This window comes from Nycticebus coucang, chromosome 5 (assembly GCF_027406575.1).
Source record: "Nycticebus coucang isolate mNycCou1 chromosome 5, mNycCou1.pri, whole genome shotgun sequence".
Classification (NCBI taxonomy): Eukaryota; Metazoa; Chordata; class Mammalia; order Primates; family Lorisidae; genus Nycticebus; species Nycticebus coucang.
The window spans coordinates 131,539,663-131,564,611 of NC_069784.1; positions in this window are offsets into that span (position 1 = coordinate 131,539,663).

Consider the following 24,949-nt stretch of genomic DNA (forward strand, 5'->3'; position numbering starts at 1 on the left):
GGCCTGGGTGTGTAGTATTCCCTGAATAAAGTATCTTTATCTTCAATATATATATGAAAATGTTTGTCCTTATACCAAAGAAGTTTCTAATAAAAAGTCCTTTCTTAGGGACTGTAAATTAACATAAGCATTTTTTTTTTTTTGTAGAGACAGAGTTTCACTGTACCGCCCTCGGGTAGAGTGCCGTGGCCTCACACGGCTCACAGCAACCTCTAACTCTTGGGTTTACGCGATTCTCTTGCCTCAGCCTCCCGAGCAGCTGGGACTACAGGCGCCCACCACAACGCCCGGCTATTTTTTTTAAAGCAATGCCAGTCCTTAATAATCTTTATTTATTATTTAGATTATACGTCTCAAATCTATAGCAATTAAACAATAGGTCAGCCTGCTCTCTAGCAATTTAGATTCATTCTGGAGAATTACGTGCCAACAGCGACACTCATATGCATGGGTTAGTTCTCCACTTTATCTTACTTCATATAATACATTATCCAGCTAAAGGAATATTCACATTTACTCTTCAAACTAATTCAAGTATCAGGGGAGCCACGTCTGCCACCCAGAGCTTTGCATCCTGGCAGCACATCCATCATCCATCACTATTCCTGCACCTTCAAACATAGCTCCACCATTTTTAATTTCTACTGATTTCTTTGTAGAATAGGCATTAGCAGAGAATCGCATGGCACACCTCTAACAGCAATTGGTGGGTTTTGCTACACAATTGTAGCAGTTATTGTCCTTCTTTCTTCATTGCTGTCATGAACAACTGTTGAACTATATAAACATTTTCTTGAAATGCCATATATGAAAAATTATCCTAATGTTAGAAGTGTAAATGGTTGTGCCTCAGGGCATCAAGGCCGAATTACTGGCCTTGCTGGGTAGGAAGGCATCCATGGCCATGGGGCTGGCCCTGTGCCATTACTCAGCAACAGAGACGGAAGCACAGCATCTCCATTCACTGACAAGGTGGTTCTGCTGCAGGCAAAGCCTTAGAAGCACAGCTGCTGCTGGGCCCAGAGTCCCCAGTGTAGAATCTTCCGGTTGATCCAAATAGCTTTCCATTGAGCTCCACCAAGCGCTTTTCTCCTAGTCTTATGCTTCGTTTGGTACAGCCCAGCACTAGAAGCCGTAGGAGGGCCAGCTCTGGAGAATAAATTATTATCTACTACCCCACGGGAAAAAGGCTACTAACGCTGATTTGCCCTTCCTGTTTTCTGAGCAACAGCAAACCTGCCCCAGAACACTTCGTGACTGGGAGGTACACTAGTCAAATTGAGAAATGAAGGTTTGCTGAAATATCCGAAAGTAGTATCACTAAAAGTCAAAAGCAGAAATCACTGATCGTGGGGGTTAACTCTTTCCATTGGTGGTTTTAAAAAAAAGTGAGTGTGCAGATCTCTCTCCTAAACAAAATCACCAATAAAAGGAAAAAATGTACAAGCAAAACTATTGGTATTCAGAAAGGGATAGCTCAGCTCAGAGGTGAGTTTTCGAGCCTCTAGTTATCCTCTCCCTGCCCTGACCACGCTGGGTCCTCTGGGCGCCCATGTTGTTCCTTTCATTTACAAATGCTGCTGGGAAAACAACACAAACAAGTATTCACTGGCAGAGCCCCAGGAGAGAATAGGGAGTTCCATCATGTTAAAAAGTGTATGATATAATGTGGGTTCTACAGGAGTTCAAAGAAAGGAGAGGTTGTTAGGACAGACCCACAGCTGGTCCTCCTGCTACCCAGCCACCTGTGTCGGCACCACTGGGGCCAGTCTGCTTATTTCTGTGCCCTCGTGCCTCTGACTGTGTCATTCCCTGACCACACGTGCTCTGCTCCCTGCTCAGGACACTTTTTCTTCCTGGGCCAGGTCACCACCATGAACAGGTGCTCAACGACTTGCATTGCCCCGGCCCCCACCCATGCTTCCCCACAGACATCTGAAAAGCATTCCGACATAGTTGGTGCTGAGGGTAGGAAGCAAGTCAGACCCCTTCACCTATTGCTTGTAAGAGCAGAAATTGGATGGCCCTCTTTTGTACAAACCCTAGCTTAAATCAATAATCCTTTAATAATTTTACTTAAAGAATTTATTGTAGATGTTGATAAGGTCATAGGTACAAGGATATTCATTGCAGGAATGTTTATATAGTAAAAATTTTAAAATAATCTAAATGTCCAACAATAGGGAATCCAAGTAATGAAATATAATGCAGCCGTCAAATGTGGTGTGGTAAATAAATATTTATGAAATAGAAATATGTTTAACATACATTAAGTGGGAGAAAAACAGGATACTACGTAGTAGGCACATCATCATTCTATAATCTACATACATAGTATATACAATTTATGCAGAATATATGTGCTTATACACATAAGAACAATATATATATTCTTATTTGTGTCATATAAGTTACATGCAGGGTAGACATAAAGTTCATGTGCAATTTACTATGTTAAACTATTGTAAATTGCATATGAACTTCATGTCCACCTACTATCTAATATATGTAATATATACATATAGTGTATGATTTATATAAAATATAAAACAACATAAATACCCATAAAACAATATATAGAATACATATTGAGTATATATAAAGTATACATTATTTTATGTATACATGTAACACAATATGTAGAGTATGTATATTATAGAATTTATATAGAATATAATTTATATGGAATATATATGTTTATGTACCTAAACACAATCTACCTTTGGCTGAATTGCATTCATGTTTTTAAGTTTTTGCACTTGGTATTGTGATTTTTCTTTGACACAGAAAAACAACCCAAAGATATTTATAATAACCTTTCTAGCAAAAGTAACATTCTCCTTTTTATTATGAAATATCTTACACCCACAAATACATTTATGAGAGATAGTAAATACCTAAGTACCTACTGCCAAGCTCGCACAACTCTATTTTGGGGCAACTTTGCTTTTAACACAGGGGTGTGAGAAATGAATGAAAGTAGGTCAGAATGCTGAAAGCTACATGTGTTTACCCTTCAATAACGAGGGGTTTATTTCTGACCCTCTTAAACTCAGTTTTTAACTGCCCAGAGTATCTCTAAAAACACCCTTTCACCCAGCCTCTGCGCTAGAAATAGTAACATATAATGCAGTACAAAGAGCCATGATTTTCACTATTCAGGGAGCTGTTATCATCCACCGGGGTGGCCGGCCGCAGAGCCGGTGCCCAAGCCTGCATACTACTCACCTCCTGATTTACTTAAATCTTTTGGCTTCTATCAACCACAGGGAATGGGGACACTTACAGGTAACAACTGACAATTTGAACAGAAAATACAGAGAAAGGCTGTGTAAAGCAAGTGGCTCAGATTATAGCTGTTGACTTCTAATATTATTTGATAGATGAGGCTGCTACAATTATCCACCGCTCATGGGTTCCATTACTGGAACCAGAAGCACACAAAATAAGAGCAATCTCCCAAACAATGTACAGGACCACTTAACTTTGTCAAGAGCCATTTGTGCAAGTGACGTCCTCCTTGTTAAGACGCAAAGATCAGGTGCTGGCAACCGGACGCACCGTGTAGTTCATACTACATTAACTGCCTTCGGTTATTTCTGCCGCGCTCTATCTAGTTAAGGTGAAATTGGATATTATTTTTAACTAAACCTTTGTTTTAAAATGCAATCATGGAATCTACCATTGTCACCTAAAGTAAAGTAAAAGAAAAAAAGCTCGAAGAAAATTTGAAATCCTCTAAACAAGTGTAAGAGTGGATAAAGTTGCCATCTTAATTTTTTTTTTTTTTTGGCAGTTTTTGGCCGGGGCTGGGTTTGAACCCGCCACCTTCAGTATATGGAGCTGGTGCCCTACTCCTTTGAGCCACAAGGCACCTCCCCTGCCATCTTAATTTTTTAAGACTCTTCCTTGCAACTGGCTACTCTAAAATTATTAGAATAGTTTTCATTCTTAAAAAATAAAATTTATCCTGTGGTTTAGCTTTATGTTAACTATTTAAAGATCAAAAAGAAAGTCTGTCTCTAGAAGAAGAAAAAAGCAATACATTTCTGAAATAAAAAAAAAAAAATGCACCTGAGCAGTGAACTGAATTATTGCATCTGTGTTAACTATTAATTCATTTTTCATTTTGCTTTTGGATTGAGCCATTGGGAGAAATGAGTTTGGGACATGTTAGAATTGCGTCAAGAATTACATTCACCCTCCATCCCCCACCTCCTTACCTACCTTGGAGGGTGGAAAGAGAAAGAAAAAACCTGAGGAAAATAAGAAAATATTTAAGCCTGTCAGAAAAGCATCAGATAGGAATAACTACTAATGATTTTATAATAAATAAATCCTTATCAAGAATAGAGTGGCTCGGCGCCTGTAGCTCAGTGGTTAGGGCACTGCCCAGATACACAGGCGTTGGCAGGTTCAAACCCAGTCCGGGCCTGCTAAACAACAATGACAACCACAACAAAAAAATAGCTGGGCACTGTAGCAGGCGCCTGTAGTCCCAGCTTCTTGGGAGGCTGAGGCAAGCGAATCACTTAAGCCCAAGAGTTTGAGGTTGCTGTGAGCTATAACACCACAGCACTCTACCCAGGGCCACATAGTGAGCCCCTGTCTCAAAAAAAAAAACAAAGAATACTCTAGAATGGGGGCGGGGGGTGCTCACCAGCAAATTCACCCCAAAGCCACTTATCTTTATCTCCTAGACAATCCAAACTGTCCACTCAAATATATCTTATTTTCTAACTTAAAACCACCCAGCTTTTTCCCCCCTCTCTTTATTCTTATTGCTTTGATCCATTTCCAAGCCAAACTATGGGAAAGTCTCAATGGTATACAGGGTATTGGACTCTTTCCTTCCCTTTCCTTTTTTTCCTTATCACTACTTTCCAACTGATAAGCAGTTGACCAGCCCTGTCTACTGGCAAGCCTGCGTCTCCCCCAGCCCAGATGCTCTGAATCCTCCTGGGTATTTATCTGAGAAATTGCCCAAGTCCCCTGAAATCTGGGTCACTGTGAGCATGAGCATGTGGAGCTGATTAGAAAGCATGCTCCTCTTCAATAATATTCAAGAGAGATGGTTAAGTCTGTTTAGTTTAATTATAACATTCAGAAATTTTTTATTATTCTTTCTCAGCTCCTGAAGTCTTTTAAGTCTCTCTTAAAAGGCCTCTACACAAAAGGTAAGTTCATCCTGGAGAGAAAGAAACTCACACTTGGCCATACCACTTCCACTTGGGCATTGATTAGATGTCCTTTTTTTTTTTTTTTTTTAACAAATTCAAAAAGAAAGGGGACACGATTTAAAACTAAAATAGAACCAGGCACATTGTACAAAGGATTATTTCAAGTAATTCTCCTTGAAACTATAACAAAGGAATGTTTCCTGGGGATTAAATGGACTGTCAGGTAATCAGAAAAGTTCTTTTAGGTTTTTCCTCAGGAAGAAAAAGAGCACTTTGGATGGATTTTGTTCCTGGCATTTTGTGACACTTTACAGCTTATTCCCTGGTGTCACACCGATTTATTTTATTATTCATGAACTCCGTGAAGGAGGGAATGATCTTAGAGGTCCACAGCTGGGCCACACTAATAGATCCTTTTCCGTCCTCATCTACTGTTACTTTAATATGGATAAGATTGTTTTATTAATGAGAGCAAATGGATTTCCTGAATATCAGCCTCTCCTTTGGTCACTCTGGAACCTGATATACTTGATTAATTTATTTTCAACTTTTTGAGCACCCACACTATTTTTGACACTGTACTTTAAATAAATCCAGACATAAATGAACAAAAGCTGTACCTCCAGGAAGTTACATTCTAATGAAATAAGACTGACCTCCATTACTAATTGATGATGCCACAGTCAGCCGTCAATTATTCATGTAGAGCTTATCCATGACACACTTCATAGAGCACCCAATGTGAATTTCCAAATCCCAGGGTTTCCTGCTTCTCAACGGCACAGACTCAGAAGCTGCAATGTAGACGCGTCACTACACTACAGAGCTAGTGACAGGACAAAGCGAGCCAACCGCCCCAAGCTGCTGCAGATCTCAGCCGTCATCTGTAAGCAGGCATGGAATCCTTCAATAAGCGACTGGCTAGGCTCCTTAGAGATACATGAATTCAGTGTATCTAAGGCACACCAGATGTCCCCAGATAGGAGTGGCTAATTCTACAGGTGGAAAGAAACAGAAAATGTTTCAATAGGAAGGTGACACTTCAGTGGAGTATAGAGAATGGAGTGGATGTGAAGGGGCAGACAGGGGAAGACATTCTGTCTGAGCAGAGTACAAGCAAGAGCATTGACTTCTGAAACAGCGTGATGCTCTATGAAATTTCCGTGTTATTTAGTTGCGACCATGAAGTTGGCAGGTGAGATGAAGGTAATGCAATTTCCAACAAGAGATAGAACCAAAAAGACAAGCAGAGAAGTAGCTTCAACAGGACATCAATACTTGGAGATTTGAAGGGAACGGGAGGAGTCTGACATGACCTACTGCCCACCCCCACCCCCGCAGGAAGGTGGCTTAGGCAACTATGTGGCTGGGTGCCCTCCATAGGGCTGGGAATGTTGGACTAGAAACTCTGGGGGAAGGAGGGGAGACAAAGTTCAGTTTGAGACATTTCTCTCACCATCGTGCTAAAATCCATGAACAGGTTATAACCCTTAACCTGGGCTCCGCAGTTAATCACTGAGCTAACAGCCAACTCAAACCAGCAGAGTGTCTGTCCTATGCCTCGGTCACCTGAGGTACATCTCCACGACCTGTGTGGTTTCTCTAGCCTAGATCCCCAGCCAAGGATTGGTTCTTTATATTGTCCAGTCTCATTCTTTTTTATTTAGTATAATTATGCTTCTGGCTTACTTTGGATGTCTTGACGTTACATACCTGTGTCATGAAACAAGTTGTCAGCTCAAAAAAACCCCGCCATCATTAGCCTTAAAGTTGACCCACGTTGACCACAGAGGGAAATGGTGCCAAAATGTCTAGCAAACGTCACTGGGGAAGTGACATATTCATTGTTGATTTGTTCATTCCTTCATTCAGCAAATACATATTGAGGGCTTCCTGCAACCCAAACCGGGAAACACCGCTGTGAACGAGTTTACGTTCCCGTGGGGACGCAGCCCCCAGACTACCAGTGTTTGGAGCCGTGAAGAAAATGAAATGAGGCGAGAGCAGTCGGGGTGAAGGCAGCTTGAGGGGAGCACAATCACAAGGGGAGGAGGAGGGGGGAGACGGGCCAGCAGGGCACAGAGAGCCGGCAGCTGCCTCAGTCCCAACCACAGTGTCCACTCTCAGGAGGGGACACCTCTGTCATGCAACTTGACCTCTTGGAACTTCTCTTTCCTCCTTTATCAAAATCACAGTAGGAATATTTGTATCCCTTGAAGAGAGTAAAGGAGAGAAACAGGGCGAAGGGCCGGCACCCAGGAAGTGCCCGGTCCAGCCAGTCCTGCCTCCTCCTCCTCCTCTTTCAATAACAAAGCCGATGATGTGGGCTGTGCAGGTGAAAGAAATAAAAAGAAAAATGAGCCCGCTGTGGCCCGAGTGCTGAGGTCCTCGTTCCTGCTGGTCCCGTGCTGCGCTGACCTGTCTACCCCACCTCCAGGAGCCCTGGGGCCAGAGGCCAACGCTGCTGAGATGGGTCAGGCTGGGTGACAGTGAAAAACGCCCCTGTGAGCCAGGAGACCTGCAAGTGAATTTGCTAGGTATCCCTGACATTTGTGAACTGAGGTCTCACAAGCTAAAAAATAAAACAGTACCTAACTCTGCTGCTTTTTTAAATCAACAGTCAACTCTGAGGTCCTGAGAGAAGGTTCTTTGAAGTGCAGGTTTCTCTTCTCCATCATCACCTGTCCTCTGCCTCTGGGGGTTGGGGGACAGGGACAGCAGGTGATACAAAATATGCCCAGGGTGCTGACATGCTCATCAGGCTTACCTGGACGGTAGACTGAGTCATTTCTGAAATCTCTCTTCTCCTGATCTCCCTCCCATCATCCCTCCATCTTTTCTATGTCCCCAGAAGCCCCAGTCAGGTCTGGTCCTGCTCCGGGGTTCCCATCCCCTCCACATTCAGCCTCGCCTTTCAGAGATGGAGGCATCCCCTTTTCTCCAGGACTAACCTCCAACAACCCCATCTCCTCCCCCACACAGAAGGAGCTCTCCCTCAAGGGCCAGAGAGGGATGAGTCCCCTGGCTCTTCTGCTGCTGGCTTTCTGGCAGGGTACACTCGCTGAAGAAGAGTGTGGGAAAAATTACAACAACTGTCACAACTGGTGGATCAAAATGCTTGCTGACTTTAATGTTTAAAAAAAAAAATGGAGATCAATCTATGTATAACCTCTGTTTCCATTCTCATAAATGCTCAAGCCTTGGTGTTGAGCATAAACTTGACTATGGAGGAATTTGGCCATATAAAGTTAACCGTTCTGTGTCAAATGCACTCAAAAATTGTGTGTGGTAGGTTGAATGGTGTCCTCGAAAAAGATATATCCACATCCTCATCCTTGGAACTTGTGGATATGACCTTATTGGGGAAAAAACGATCTTTGTAGATAAAATTTTAAAAAGGATCTTGCCCGGCATGGGGACTAACACCTATAATCCCAGCACTTTGAAAAGCCAAGGTAGGAACATCCCTTGAAGCCAAGAGTACGAGACCAACCAAGTCAACATAGTGAGACGTCATCTCTACAAAAAATTTTTTTAATTAGCAAGGCATGGTGGTGTGCACCTGTAGTCCCAGCTACTCAGGAGGCTGAGGCAGGAAGATTCCTTGAGCCCAGGAATCAAAGGCTGCAGTGAGCTGGGATTGTGTCACTGTACCCCAGCCTGAGTGACAAAGAAAGACCCTGTCTCTAAAAATAAAGAAATGAGAGAAAAGAATATTAAGAGAAGGAGATCATCTTATATTATGTGGGTGTGCCCCAAATCCAGTAACAAATGTCCTTATGAGAGCAAGGAAGAGGGAGAACACACAGAAACAGAAGACAAGGGACAACGTACCCATGGAGGCAAGGACTGGAGTGACACAGCCACAAGCCAAGGAATGCCAACCACTGCCTGGAGCTAGACCCTCCGGGGGAGTGCGACATGGCCAGCACCTTGACTTCAGGCCTCTGATCCCGGACTTTGTGGGACACACATCTGTTGTTTTAGGCCACCTCGTCTGTGGTGACCACTTCCAACAGTCACAGAAGACTAATCCCTGGTGTTTCCCAGAAGCACCTAAGATCCCGTGATTCCTTATGGTTGAGGCACTTTGAAGAAAGTTCCTTCTATCTGTGGACATCTCAACTTGGGCCTCAAAACCATAGACTGGTATAAAACACAGTCACTCACGTTCCGGCAGAGGAACATAAAACCTCAGGAAGAAATTGTGTGAAACTTGGTAAATGGTCTGTAAAGCTAGTGAATGATGCCCCATGATCATATCAATGTACACAGCTATGATTTAATAAAAAAGAAATAATAATAATAATAAAAGAAATTGTCACAATACTCATTTGTTTTAAATCTCAATCATCAGAAGATCGAGAAACCAGTCATTAAGGAGCCCTGGATTAACTTGTTAAGTGCCAAGGCATTTTATTTTAACACCATTTAGAGAGATCTTTCTAAATTGAGCCTTAAATTTCCCTCCCAGTTAGAGGTGACATGAAATATAATTAAGCTTTTCTTAATGAAAGAAAAATTGAATAAATTTAAAATAAATATCCACTACGGTGAAATGCTACAGATTCTTGTCTACAGGAGCAGATTTTTATATGGTGAATTACCCTGACCCTTCCCTGCGCCCATTAATCTCACTGCCCCAGGTTTCTGAACTCCAGTAACTGGCACTGATACCACTGAGGGCTGTTGAATTCAGGGCCTCTCTCGTTTATTGAGAGACGTGGAAGAAGAGAAAAGGCATACACGTGACGCTGAGAAGGAGATCACCTTCCATGACCCGGGTGTGCCCTAAACCCAGTCACCCATGTCCTTATGACATCTCTCTCTCTCCCTCCATTCTTTCTATGACCATTTACTGGAATCTCCAGGAAACCACTGAGTAAGAAGGGAGTACAGGATGATACAACAAGTTCTCATAGGTGAAGCCTCCACTGTCAAACAGCACAGGCAAAAAGCAGATACAAAAAAGGGTGGTGCAGTCTGGTCCTCACTGCTTGTATCTGCCAGGCTGTTTTGATGCACCTGAAACAGGAACACCGTGGAGAGAAATCCCCCAGTAGAGGAGGCAGCTGTACAGAAATCCACAGCCCACCCCTTCAGTGGCAGCCCTCAAAACAGGATGCCTACATCGCACACGTAGGCTGAGAGTGACCAAGGCCCCAATTTGTCTGGACACTGTTTGGAGGATGAGTGAAGAGGGCAAAACATCAACATACAGAACAGAAGGGAAGGTCCCACACCCCAGACACTCAGCAGAAGACTGAAACCTTGAAAGGGATCTATTATCACAGGAAATAGATTTCTGAAAAATTTTAGAAAATTCCTTTTACACTAACAGTACAAATAAAATGGGCTTCTATATACAATACAGACTAATACCGAGAAGGGGAATCTTCTTGCTTAAGTTATGATAAAATAAATGGGACAAAAGCTAACAGAGGTAAGAGGAACAAAGTGTCCTGTCTGCCTTCCCTTAAAACGGAAGAGACAAGAAAAGTGGGCATTTACCACTGACCGTGACTCTCACAGAAGCAAGCCAGACGATGCTTCTGAAAAACTTGAATGGAAACGGGGGCACGAGCAGAATTACAAACAGAACCCGTGGGGCTGTCAAGGGTGTTTCCTGCGTACCTGGTGTGGTCCAGGCAGTGTGCCGAGCACAGACTGGAAACAGGGATGCTCTGAAACTTTGGGAGAAATGAAAAGAAAGGAAATATAGTTTGTATCCAAAAGAAAAATCAAAGAAAGCATCAAACAATCATAAAATAACAGAAAACCAAATACATTGCCTGTAACAATAATTTAAATGGATTAAACTCCCTAATGAGCTAAGAACTGGCAGGTTAAAGAAGATGAGGAAAAGGAGAAAGAGGAAGGGAGAGAGAGGAGCAGGAAGAAGAGGAAGAAAGGAGGTAACATGAAGAAAAGTGTTCCCCAAAGAAGTTAAAGACGAGGCAAAAAACTAAGAATTTTGGAAAAACAATTCCATTTGGGCAGCACCTGTGGCTCAAGGAGTAGGGCGCCAACCCCATATACTGGAGGTGGCCGGTTCATACCCAGCCCCAGCCAAAAAATAAATAAATAAATAAAATAAATTCTATGAAAAAAAAAGAAAGAAAAACAATTCCATTTGCAAGAATTCATCTTCAGTAAGTTATTATACATGCATTCAAGAAAAAAAATTCAGTAATGGTCATTGGTCTCTCTTTCAGAGGAAAAATTGAAAATAATGTATATGACTAAACAATTAATTTTTGAAATATTGCACAAAACGAGATACTATGAAACTATTAAAACTGTATTTCATACCATAACTGCATGGTATTGGTATTAAAACATACACATAGACTAATGGAACAGAATAGAGAACCCAGAAATAAATCCATGTATTTATAATCAACTGATCTTGGACAAAGATGCCACGAAGATATAGTGAAGACAGAGCACCCTCTTTAATAAATGATGCTGAGAAAACAGGATATCCGTGTGCAGAAGAATGAAACTGGACCCCAATCCTTCACCTTATCCAAACATCAACTCAAACGCATTGAAGACTTAATGTAAGACCCCAAACCATAAAACTACTAGAAGAAAACAGGGGGAATGCTTCAGGAGTTTGGTCTAGGCAAAAAAATTTTAGCTAAGACCTCAAAGGCACAGGCAATAAAAACAAAAATAGACAAATGGGACTATAGCAAACTAAAAAGCCCAGCAAGGAAAGAATCAACAGAGTGAAGAGACTGTTTTTTAATGGGAGAAATTATTCATTCTACAAGGGATTAATATCCAGACTATGCAAAGAATTCAAAAAACTCACCCATAAAAAAATAATAATAATGTTACAAAGCGGCAAAGGACATAAATGGATATTTCTCAAAGAAGACATACAGATGGCCAACTGATGTATGAAAAAATGCTCAACGTATCTAATTATCAGGGAAATGCAAATCAAAAACACAAAGAGATATCACCTCACTCCAGTCAGAATGGCTATTAGGAATAGTAACAGGACAAAAAAATGACAAATGCAGGTGAGGATGTAGAAAAAGAGAACTCTTAGACGCCGTTGATGGGTATGTAAATTAGTGCATCCATTATGGAAAATGGTATGGAGGTTTCTGGAAAAACTAAAAATAGAACTATCATATGACCCACTCCTGGTTGTATGGAAAGGAAAGGGTATCAGTATATCGGCACACTGCCTGGACCACACCAGGTACGCAGGAAACACCCTTGACAGCCCCACGGGTTCTGTATATATACCCATGCGCCCATGTTTATGCAGCACTAATAATAATAGCAAAGATACAGAATCAACCTAATTGTCCATCCACAGATGAACAGATAAAGAAAAGGTGGTGTATACAGAAAGTGCCAAAAACCGCATACACATTTTAAACCTGTGTTAAAATTGTCTAATACTCAATATACACCCATAACAAAAGATGAGTACAAGTCACGTTTTGGCACCTCTTATAATCGCGGAAGTCAACATGACTTGAGGACTACAAATTTAACAGTTTTTTCCTTCCTTAAAATGTGTTATATGTTTGTTGGCACCCTGCGTATATCCTCAATGGACGACTATTGCCATAAAAGAGAATGAAAGCCTATCATTTGCAGCAACATGGATGGAACTACAGGTCATTATGTTAAGTGAAATACACCAGGCCCCGAAAGGCAGCTGGGGCACGTTCTCCCTCATATGTGGGAGTTTAAAAAGTTGATCCCTGTTGATCTCCTAGAGATAGAGAGTGGTAGAGGAGGTTACCAGAGGCTGGGAAATGCTGTTGGGAGGGGTGCACAGAGGGTGGTCAATGGGTACAAATGTCTGATTAGGTGGAAGGAGCAAGTTCTAGTGCTCAATAGCACAGTAGGGTGACTTACGGTTCCAACAATGTATTAAATATTTCTAAAATAGCTAGAAGAGAAGATTTGACATGTTTCCAGCACAAAGAAATGACAGATGTTCCGAGTGATAGATGCCCTAAATACCCTCATTTGTTCATTACACACTGTATGTCTGTATCAGAATATCACATGTACCCCATAAATATGTACAAATATTATGTATCAATTAAATATGTTTTACAGGCATAATTTGTGATGTGAGAAAATGGTCCTGCTATATTTTACAGAAATTTTAAAACAAGCTACCCATCAGCCTACACTGCATCATATGATATTTTTTCAAAGACTAGTCTATTCCATAAACACCAAAAAGTGCAATCCCAGCAAAGTACATGTGTTCTTTGATATCTCTTTCCTTGCTGAGTTTTCTTTTTCCTGCTCTGTTCATCACTTATACTTTTGTCAGCAAATAATTTTCAGTTGGCCTATGTCTAAAGACCTTTTTTTTTCTTTTTTTTTTTATTGTTGGGGATTCATTGAGGGTACAATATGCCAGGTTACATTGATTGCAATTGTTAGGCAAAGTCCCTCTTGCAATCATGTCTTGCCCCCATAAAGTGTGAGCTAAATACCTGTCTTTGCTTGTTTTTCAGAAAAAAGCTAAAGAAAGAAGTTTTGCCTCTGACTCGATGCTGTCCTTGAGGGCCACCTCCCTGCTCATGAGACGAGTCTGGACACCAGCCTAGGCCCTCTCTCCTCCCCTAAAACCTCATCTCCAAGTCTCACTGCTTCCTGCCCCCAAATCTCTGGCGTCTGTTCTCTTCTCTCTTCACCCCTGCCACCCTCCTGGGCCGTGCTCACCTCCTGCTCTTGCTGCAGGGCCCCTAACCACCCAGCATGCTGTCACTTCACCTCCAAGCCTGCATGCATCCCATAACTGAGGGGTCTACCAGGGCCAGCCTTGCTGAGATCCCTCCAGAGGCTTCATGGAGCCCTGGGATAAATGCCACCAGGCACCTTTATTAGCTGTCCTACGCTGCCTCTTCCCTGCACTACTCCTCCTCAGCTCCCTGGGCACCAGCACCCTGGCCACCTCCCCTGCCTCCGCCGCCATCCTTCCTCCTCCTCTGCATCCAGCACTCAGCCTCAGGGTGGTCACTGACGTGCTGGTCCTCTCAGCACTCCATGTGACTCGTATTTCATATCTGATTCACTGTCACTTCCACTTGGTACGTTCTTTGGCTATACAGTCTAAGGAGGTTCTCCCCAGTTAATTCTAAAAACACCATATTGTTTTTCCTCGCAGCATTTATCATGCTTTTTCTTTATTGAGCTATGTGATTATTTGGGGGAATACTTGTTTCCTCTTCTAGACTATGAATTTTCTACAGACAAGGCCTTGTCTTTTCTATTACCAGTGTGTACCCAGCATTGAGCACAATTGAAATAGTAATAGTGGTGAAATTTATATAGACCATCCTGTGCACCAAGCATATTTTAAATATTTCAAAAAATAAATAAATAAATATTTCAGATATATTTTAAATATATCAGACATATTAACTTAGGTAATCCTCACAACAGCTCTATAGTGTAAGTGCCATGACTGTGCCCATCTTACAGCAGAGAAAACTGAGGTACAATGAATTAATTTGTCCAAGTTCTTACTAGCAATGAACGACTGACTCTGCTGTCAGATTCTACAATCTTTTTCATTCCTCTAGACTGATTCTCATAGTACATGCTCAGTAAGTTTTGTTCAACAATTTCTGCCACCTAAGTAACTAGATATTTTAGTCTTCTTCCCATGCATATATAGAGATACAGATACAGCACTGTGTTTTTTGTTTTGTTTTTTTTTTAATTGGGATAAGAGTCTATGTCCAGCTTGGATTTCTGCTACTTTTAGTTAATGCTATATAAGTATGAGGATTTTCAGGGGTGACATATTATCCTGTGGTTCCAATCTCTCTGAACTTAATTGATATCTTGCTTTTTGAGCAGAGGGTTCTTTTTATTTTTTTATTTATTGTTATTTTCAATAGCTCTGCAATGGCATTCTTTTTTTTTTTTTTTTGAGACAGAGTCTCAGTGTGTCACCCTCGGTAGAGTGCCGTGGTGTCACAGCTCACAGCAACCTCAAACTCTTGGGCTTCAGCGATTCTCTTGCCTCAGCCTCCCAAGTAACTGAGACTACAGGCACCCACCATAACACATGGCTATTTTTGTTTGTTTTTTTTGTTTGTTTGTTTGTTGTTGCAGTTTGGCTGGGGCTGGGTTTGAACCGGCCACCCTTGGCATATGGGGCCCGCACCCTACTCACTGAGCCACAGGCGCCACCCAACACATGGCTATTTTTGGTTGCAGTTGTCATTGTTGTTTAGCAGGCCCAGGCCAGGCTTGAATCTGTCACCTTTCATATATGTGGCAGGCGCCCTTACTCACTGAGCTATGGGCACTGAGCCGCAATGGCATTCTTAAATATAAATATTGTGCAATTCCTTGAAATAAATTTCAAGAAGTAGTTCAAAACATAGGAATTTCCAACTTTTTGAGATATATTGACAAATTGCCTTCCCAAAAAGATGATGGAGGGGCCCCATTTCCCCATAGTCACACCAATTAAGTCTACCTATTGATCTAAAACAGCTTTAGAATCATCAGTGTTCCCGCAAACACTTGTGGGTATAAGGCGTTTAGAGCGTATTTGGGCTATTTCCAAATTTAAGTCCTGATTTGGATAATATTAAAATCAATTAACATTTTTTGATTAACCGGTTGAAGCAACATAAGAGTTTACATAAATATTAAAGGGCTGAATCTACACCAGTACTTGAACATACTTAACACTATTTAATAATTACAGCTACTGCCTTTGGGGAGGGTTATCAATTTAGATTTAAAGTAAAATTCAAGTTTAAAATTATAATCCAAAATATGATCTGTTATTCTTCCCTTTGTCCGGTAAAAACCCAAGCAAAATATACATTTTCCCACTTGCTGCTAGTTCTATACTATTTTTAAAATTAAGTAGTATTTTAAAAGAATTTCTAGAACAGAGATCCAAACAGAAAGACAAGGTTTGTATGTGGGCTGGACCAACAGGAAGGTATGATTAAACTATACTTAAGGGGTCTAGTTGCCTGTTTTTCTCCTATATTTCCATGCCTCTGAAAACATCATGTGGAATATGCCTTGATTGCTGTATTTTTTATTGCATTGTGTTCCCAATGCATTACAGCAAAATCTTGGAGCTGACATGACAGATAGACCATCCCAGCATTGGATTATGACAGAATAAGTTTTAAGAAAGACTCCTGAACCCAATATATCCCATAGCAGGAGATGCTGAAAATCCCAAACAGACCAAATTGGGACATATTCAATTATCAAGGAAGGAAAGAAGAATTAACCCAGAAAACTTAAGAACTTGGCTACTTAAAGTTAACATAAAACAAACAATAAAAATGGAAACCCATGATAAATGACATACCTATTATAAAACATGTCACATATTTAAATAAATTTGTGAAATTTTTAGAATTCTGAAGGACTAGACAATAAATACACACATCCATTTGAATGAGGACATGTATTATTTATAATACACATGGATCCTAGCTATACATACTCGATAGAATTTACAATCAACAAAATCTTGGTATTTAGATGCTATCTGAATTCTTAGAAGTAGAAATATTTTATTTAAAATATGCAGGCAAGTAAAAGAAGCCCTCGAATTACACCAGGACCTCTCATTCAACTGCTCTCTCCAAATGACAGCAACTTGTGCCCAGGCTCCACAAATGGACAGTGCAGGTTAACACCACCCAAAAGAGAAGAAAAATCTTCTGTCTTGGTGTGAAAAAGCATTATGTTTAAAAACCATTTTTAAGTGTGATTAACAAGTTGAATCCTTTTTAAAAGTCTATATGTATAAGAAATATAAAAGCTGTCAGCAAAAATTTGGAAGACCCTGGGAACTGAAGCCCAGAGATGTTCACTTGGAGGCCCAAACTCCATGAGTCACAATGGAGGTCAAGCTCTCGTGTCTATAACTTAGTCATTCTGTAAAACTGTCTAGAAAGAAGGTGAGAAGGAAGGGAAGAGGGGAGGAAAGGCCCTGATGTCCCTGGACTCAGCTCGTCAGTGCCTCTGTTTTCCGGCTATGTAGTAAAGAAGGGGCAAAACTTCAAGCTTGGGAAGGAATTTACTGGAAAGTAAAAGACTTTTGAGAGGATGAGGTGTCCCTTGACTCTGTGTGAAAGTGGGAGGAAAGAAGTAAAGAAGTAAAGCCCGTGTCTGTGGCTGTCACAAAACCCGACTAAAGTATCCCAAAGCCTCCCACGCTCAACCTGCAGCAGAGTGTGAAACGCTAGAAATATTGGCACAAAAACCACTCTACAATCCTTGGAAACTCTGCAGGTGGAATCAAGTTAAAAGCTGAAATTTTACTTCGACTAAGACAAGTAGTAATTGATAACAAAGCAAGATTAACAAGTGAACCTGCATAAAAACTGTCATGATGCTAGAACTGGGCTCTTCTATTATATAGTTTGATTATTCCAGCTACCAGAATAATTTTTTCAGAAGAAATGTTGTGCAAAAGACCATGATAGGTTCAACTAGTGGGAAAAAAGAGAGAGAGAAGGGGGGGCGGAGAGAAAGAGGTTCATGCAAGAGGAAAGACCAGAGTTCATCATCTTGGGTAATTACTGGTTCAACAATACCCAGGTTGACTCCTTAGAGCAGTGGTTCTCAACCTTCCTAATGCCGCAATGTATTTTCATTGTTATAAATGGGTCGTGATCCACAGGTTGAAAACCTGCTGCCTTAGAGCATAGTTTGAAAACCACTAATCTGGTCTAGCCCTTTTGTTAGGCAATTAGCTAGATAATGAGCAAGGCAGATGACAAATGTAATTAGGCTATTTTGGATTGGTTTGGGTCTGGCTGACCTGGGGTGTTATGGGAATGAGGCTGATCAAGACCTTGCAGGTGGGTTTTTATCAAGATCTTGCAGGTAGGTTGTTTCAAGAACATAGTTAATTAAGACCCTGGGAGATTTCCAAGAAGCAGCTGATACACCTCAAAGTTGTGTATAAAGCCCAAAACTGTGCTTTCCACAGAGCCTTCAGTCACCGGGCCAGGGCCCAGCTTCGTGTGCAAGTCATTAATAAACTTACCTTTTTGTGCTAAAACTTTACTTGCCCTTTTCAATTATTTCAGCAACCACCCCAAGCAACTGCACCACTCTAACCCTTTCTCTTTATAAATGAAGGGGATGATACGGAGAGCTGAGAGGTGGAGGGTGAGTGACTTGCCTGAGCCAACACAGGCAGAAGGCAGAACCAGACTTGGAAGTCAGTGCCTCTAAGTCCTAGCTTAGTGTCTGACCCAGTAACACAATCTGCTTCGTATTTTGTTTCAGTTACTATTTTCTCTTTTTATTAACAGATAAATGTATCTAATTCATGTATGGGTGATATTTTAAATATGTTGAAATAGAAGTTTGTTCTGAAAAACATAAATGAACATATGTGACAAATTCTTGGAGTCACAAACATTCCTGCGACAACCTATCTGGTACATCCTGGAAAGATCCATTAACAAGGTGTCACGGAGGAAAAACTGTGGTTTTTGGTGAGGAGGAAAAACTGTGGTTTCAGTAGCATTTTCCTATTTCAGTGTCTAAAATTGTCAAACTTAGTTACTGGGGAGATTCGTCATTTAACTAAAGAAATAAGTTAATTCTTTTTCTAAAAGTAGACCACCAAAGACAGTATAATAATACCTTTGCCATGCTAAGGGAAAAATAATTGAAAACCAATTACACTTACCCTGCTGTGACTTGAATGTGGCTTGCTGCCAATGTGGTTGTAGGAAGAGGTGGGTCCTCCCTGGGGTGATTAGGCCTTGAGGGCACCTGTCTCCCTAATGGGATTGAGACCCTTTTGAAAGAGATTTCATGCAATCTTTGGTTACATGTTCCTCCCCTCCACCAAACAACCAAACCTGTTGGTGCTTTGATCTTGAACTTGGATTTCTCAGTCTCCTCAAACTTTTTAAAAGGGGACCAGTTCACTGTCCCTCAGACCGTTGGAGGGCCAGACTATAGTTTTAAAAAAAAAACTATGAACAAGTTCCTATGCACACTGCACATATCTTATTTTGAAGTAAAAAAGCAAAACGGGAACAAATACAATCACACCGCCTCATGTGGCCCGCGGGCCGCAGCTTGAGGACCGCTGCAGTCTAGACTGTGAAAAATAAATTTCTACTCTATAAATTACCCTGTCTATAGTACTCTGTTATAGCAGTACTAATGGATATATATCATCCAAATTTAAGGGTAAAACAACAATAAAAAGTAAAAATGTAAAGACACTCCTAGACATATGACAACTAGAGGAATGTCAGTAACAGTAACTACTCAAAATTTTTGCTTTTTTTTATTAAAAAGGAATTAAGCAAGAAAAAAATCAAATGGTGAAAATGTAGAATTTGAGACAAAAATAGAACTTTGTTAAAAAGTTAATAATTCAATGGTGGCAATAAAAATAGCAACTAACAACTCTACGTGTGTTAAGGTTGTTATTGTGATTAAGAGCAGGAAGTACTAAATGACTGCAATCTATGTTTCCTTAAAAAGTATGGTTAAGCAAGTAACTTTAAGGTTATGAGTAATCTGTTAGAAATGTACTTGGCAGTTTTCAAATTATCTGAAGAAAATGAAATATTAAAAATGGTATTAAGGCTGGGTGCAGTGGTTCCTACCTATAATCCTAGAACTTTGAGAGGCTGAGGCAGAAGGATCATCTGAAGCCAGGAGTTTGAGACCAGCCTCAGCAAGAGTGAAACCTGCCAACTCTACAAAAAATAGAAAACTTAGCCAAGTGTGGTGCCCTGCACCTGTAGTCTCAGCTACTCAGGAAGCTGAGGCAGGAGGATCACCTGAGCCCAGGAGTTTGAGGTTACAGTGAGCTATGAGGAGGCCACAGCACTGCAGCCTGGGTGACAGAGGGAGATCCTGTTTCAAAAAGAAAGTTGTATTAATATAACTAAAGGCAGGAAAGGAGAATAGAGGAAAAGAAAAAAGTGTCCAGGAAACACAAAATAAGCAATTTTGGAATGGCAATCAGAGCTGGTATGAAGGCCTGACAATAAAGTTCATGAACTTATAAAAAGTGCTACTTACCTCATTGCTGTATATCACTGTGGTCACCAGATGGCCAAGGGGAGTACTTCAAAAGTGACCATACTGATATTGAGCAATGAAGTATGTAGCACTTTTTCTAGAATGACTTTGTGAACTTAGTTGAGACCTCATACTTAAACTATAGTTTATCTGTCATTTATTCTTTCAAGTAAAATGTCCCATAAAAAATCAGTTCATTTAGCTTATAAACGGTTCCATGAGTATGAATGGAAATTCTTTATGAATATACCCTACTGTGGCATACAAAATTTTAAAAAGACACATATTCCAGAGTTGAGATTTAATAAAATTAATCATTTTTAGTGCTTTGCCAAGGATATTTTTAAATAAATGACTTTTTTTCTGCCACTGCATGATGCTAAAAAACGAAATGCCTTCTGAAACAATTTGTGCCATTGCTTTGATTCATGCTGAATAGTTTGACCAATCATTGCTTTTCACCATCAATGCAAATATCTGCAGTGAAAAAGGCAAATAAAATCTCATTATTATTATAAAAATTATTTCAATCTGGAAGACCTCATGAAAAGGCATTACGGATCATAGAGGGTCCCTGAACCACACACTTTCAAAATCACTGCTTTAGGGAAATTCTTACGCCTACCCATGAGCAAGTGTGACCAGTTCAGCATCATTCGTAAAAGAAAAGACTGGAAACAACCCGAATGTTCATTGACAGGAAAATGGATAAACAAAATACTGCACATTCATTCAATGGGAACACCAGATAGCATTTAATCCCGGATGAACTAAAGCTATATCCATCAACATGAATAATTCTCAACAACATAATATTGAACCAAAAACAGCAGAAGAGTAAGTACATTACTATGCCACTAACAAAAAGTTTAAAATTTTGAAAAATAATACTATGTGGCACTATATAATAGCATATATTTTATAATTATACTATAGCAAAAGTACAAAAGCACACCTGGGATGGATAAATATTGAATTCATGATAATAGTTTGGAGAAGAAAAGAAATAACATGAAAGGGAAGTTTGTCAGCGCATTCATTCAATTGCAGCTTCTTGTTTCATATCACAAAAAAATACCTGAAACAAATACAACATCATGTCAAGAGTTAATAAAGAGGTATAGTGGGTACATATGTATACTTTATATTAACCACTATTCATGTATGGATATTTGAAATCTCTCATACTTTAAAACATAATTCTTTTAAATAAATTAACTCTACATTTACAATTTTTTTAATGGAGAGTCTTCTTTGCTTATTAAAATCACCATTAATCAACCCAAAGCAATTGATAGATTTAATGCAATCCCCATTAAAGCACCAATGACATACTTCAAAGAACTTGAAAAAATAGTACTTTGATTCATATGGAATCAGAAAAAAGCTCAAATAGCAAACACAATTCTTAGGAAAAAAAACAAACCTTGAGGCATCATGTTACCAGATTTCAGGTTATACTGCAAGTCTATAGTGATCAAAAATAGAGATGTAGAGTGTATGTCTCTTGAGGTGGAGCTTCCTCTTCAGCTGTTCCATCTCCTGGAGATTCCAAGTGTCTCTGCAGCAGCCTCTGTCACCCTGTGACCTGCAGGAATGGGCTTTACACCTGTGACGCCAGTCACTCCACAATCTCTCACGCAACATTTCTGGCGTAGTCGTCAGGATCTGCTGAGGACATCGGATGGCAGGATCCTCTGAAGACATTGGATGAGAGTGCACAGCTTTGTGGACTCCAAAACGAGAGACAGCCGCCTTCTTTCGGAAATTCTGCGGACTGTTTCTGGCATTCACTTGAGAGGCTCCCGTCCAGAAGGAGAGTTAAAGGACAGAAATTTAGCAAGTAACCTGGTGGATTAGAGCTGCAAGACAAAAGGTTGAAGAACACACATCAACCCCACTGAGGTGAGCTGTGACCCCAAGGATACAAACAAAAGGTACAAAATCCATCACCAAGCGGACAGGAGTCCCCTCCCCCATGAGAATGGCTCAGAGTGCCCCACAAACAAATGAGCAGAGTTCAAAGTTCCTCCCACTATACTCCATGGCAGAGACCTTCTAAAAACTGGACCTACCTCCCCTACTAGGGTGCCATGGTGCTCTCCAGCCAGGCATAAAACTATATAAAACTGTATATATTCTCTACATGCAATTCTGAGCTCCCAGCACTCTCCTCCACTCTCACTCTGAGGTCTGGAGGCCTGTCCCCCAGGAGTCCAGATTATTGGGTGATTTCTCGAGGGGTGTGGACAGGGCCTGGGCTGCAGCTGGTCAGTGCTGATTCTGCAGCACAGGAGTGAGGAGAGGATGGTCAGCTGAGAGGGAACCACGCCAGAGTGGCAGTCCCCTGAGGCACAAAGCAGCAGCCGTTTTTGGCAACAATAGGGCTCACCCCCAGATATTCCAAAGTCACACCCCCTGTCTCTCTGGGCAACCAGAGGAGGCCGGGCATCTTCTCAGATGGCAACCACCTCGGAACAGATCTGGGACAGAAACACAGGCTCTGTGAGTAAAGGGTTTGCCCGAGGCGGTACTGGCCTGGGTGGAGCATGGGGACAAGAAAACGCACACGCAGAGCCGGGAGATTCCCAGGGCAGGGCTGACCCAGAGGACCGCTTTACTGAGCCTAAGACGCACCCAGCCCCCAGGGGACCATCAGCTTAAACAAAGGAGGGCAGGCAGAGGCTGGAACTGACAGGTAACTGTGCTGCGAATACAAACTATACCTGAGATAGTACAGCAGCACATACAGAGCCTGAGGCACAGGTTCTGGGAATTCAAAACAGCTTCTCTTCTGCAGGGGAATTTAGCAGGGACAAAAACAAATTCCCACAAAGTTGCTCTTTTCTGTTCTGTCAGTAACATCAATCAGGGGCAGGGCTGGAACTAGTGAACACTCCCTAGCCTCCATCAAGCACCCAAGGTTGTCAGGCCTCACCCCTCCCCATCCTGGATAGAGGCAGAGAGCAGCGGCCTGGCTGAGCAGACATAGATTACCTTGTGATTCAGGCAGGTGCAAACCTGGAGTATCTGCTCATTGGAGGCAACTGGGTCACAGCCCTACAGGGTTATCAGTGACTGGGTGTGACAGAGGTACAAGGTAGGGAAGGAGGCATCAACCTTCCCAGACTAATCTATTTCCTGGGTGGGTCCTCCTGACTTCACGGAGCACCAGAGCAAGTCATATTTGAGTTGTCAGTAGACCCCTGCAATCTAGTTGCCAGAGACCTTTTAAACTCTCCCATCTGAGACAGGTGCTGACTGAGACAACTGATTTGCACCTTTTGAACTGAGCCAATCACCCAAGGACTATCCAAGTGGTGCCCTGACTGTGTGATTGTAGGAAGGTTTGATTTTCCTTTTCCAATTGTTACCTGTGGGGGGCAGGGTGACATAATTGCTGGTATTTCTCCACAGCTTAGACTTCAACCCAGAGTAACTGTTTCCCTAGGTTCAGACAGAGACCAGCTGAAAACAAGACAGAGTCACTTAGCCCCACCACACCAAACAGGTCCCCAGTTTCTCAGGCCGTAGCACTATATGGGTCCTCGACAAAGCTCCAGGGGAAAAGTCAAACGGTGTAAAATAATCATGGGGGAGGGGGGGAATCAGCAGAAAAACTCTGGTAACATGAATAACCAGAATAGATCAACCCTATCCCCCCAAGGAAAGATATAGCAGATGTAACTGAAGATCCCATTCATAAACATCTGGCCAAGATGTCAGAAATTGAATTCAGAATTTGGACTGCAAACAAGATTAATAGAATGGAAGAAAACTTGGAATTAGAAATTCAAGGAGAAATTCAAAAGTTGGAATTAGAAATTGGAGGAGAAATTCAAAAGTTGTCTCAAGAATTCAACAAATTTAAAGACAAAACCACCAAAGATTTTTGACACACTGAAGCAAGAATTTGCAGCCCTCAAAGATCTGAAAAATACAGTAGAATCCTCAGTAACAGAGTGGAGCAAGCAGAAGAAAGGATTTCTGACATTGAAGACAAAGCTTTTGAACGCTCCCAAACTCTCAAAGAGGAAGAGAAATGGAGCACAAAAACAGATCATTCTCTCAGAGAGCTCTGGGATAATTCAAAGAAGGCTAATATCTGCCTCATTAGAATCCCTAAAAGTGATGAAGTGGCTTCAAAAGGCACAGAGGCCCTTCTCCATGAAATTATGAAAGAGAATTTTCAAGACATGCCAAGAGATTCTGAAATTCAGATAACAGACAGTTTCAGAACCCCAGCATGACTCAATCCAAATAAGACTTCCCCCAGGCATATCATAATTAACTTCACTAGTGTTAATATGAAAGAGAAAATTCAGAAAGCACCCAGACATAAGAAATCCATTACCTGCAAAGGGAAGAATATTAGAATGACTGCAGATCTCTCTCCTGAAACTTTTCAAGCCAAAAGAAGGTGGTCATCAACTTTAAATCTCCTAAAACAAAATAAGTTTCAACCCCGGATCCTGTATCCACCTACACTGAGTTTCATTTATGATGGAGAAATTAAATACTTCAATGACATTCATATGTTGAAGAAATTTGCCATAACCAAACCAGCTCTGCAGGATATTCTCAGACCTATCCTCCATAATGACCAGCCCAATCCTCTACCACAAAAGTAAACTCACTCAGAAACTTTTGATCAAACTCCAAATTCCACAGTGGCAAAAGAATGAAAAATGTCCACTGGACTTTTGAGAAACTTGATA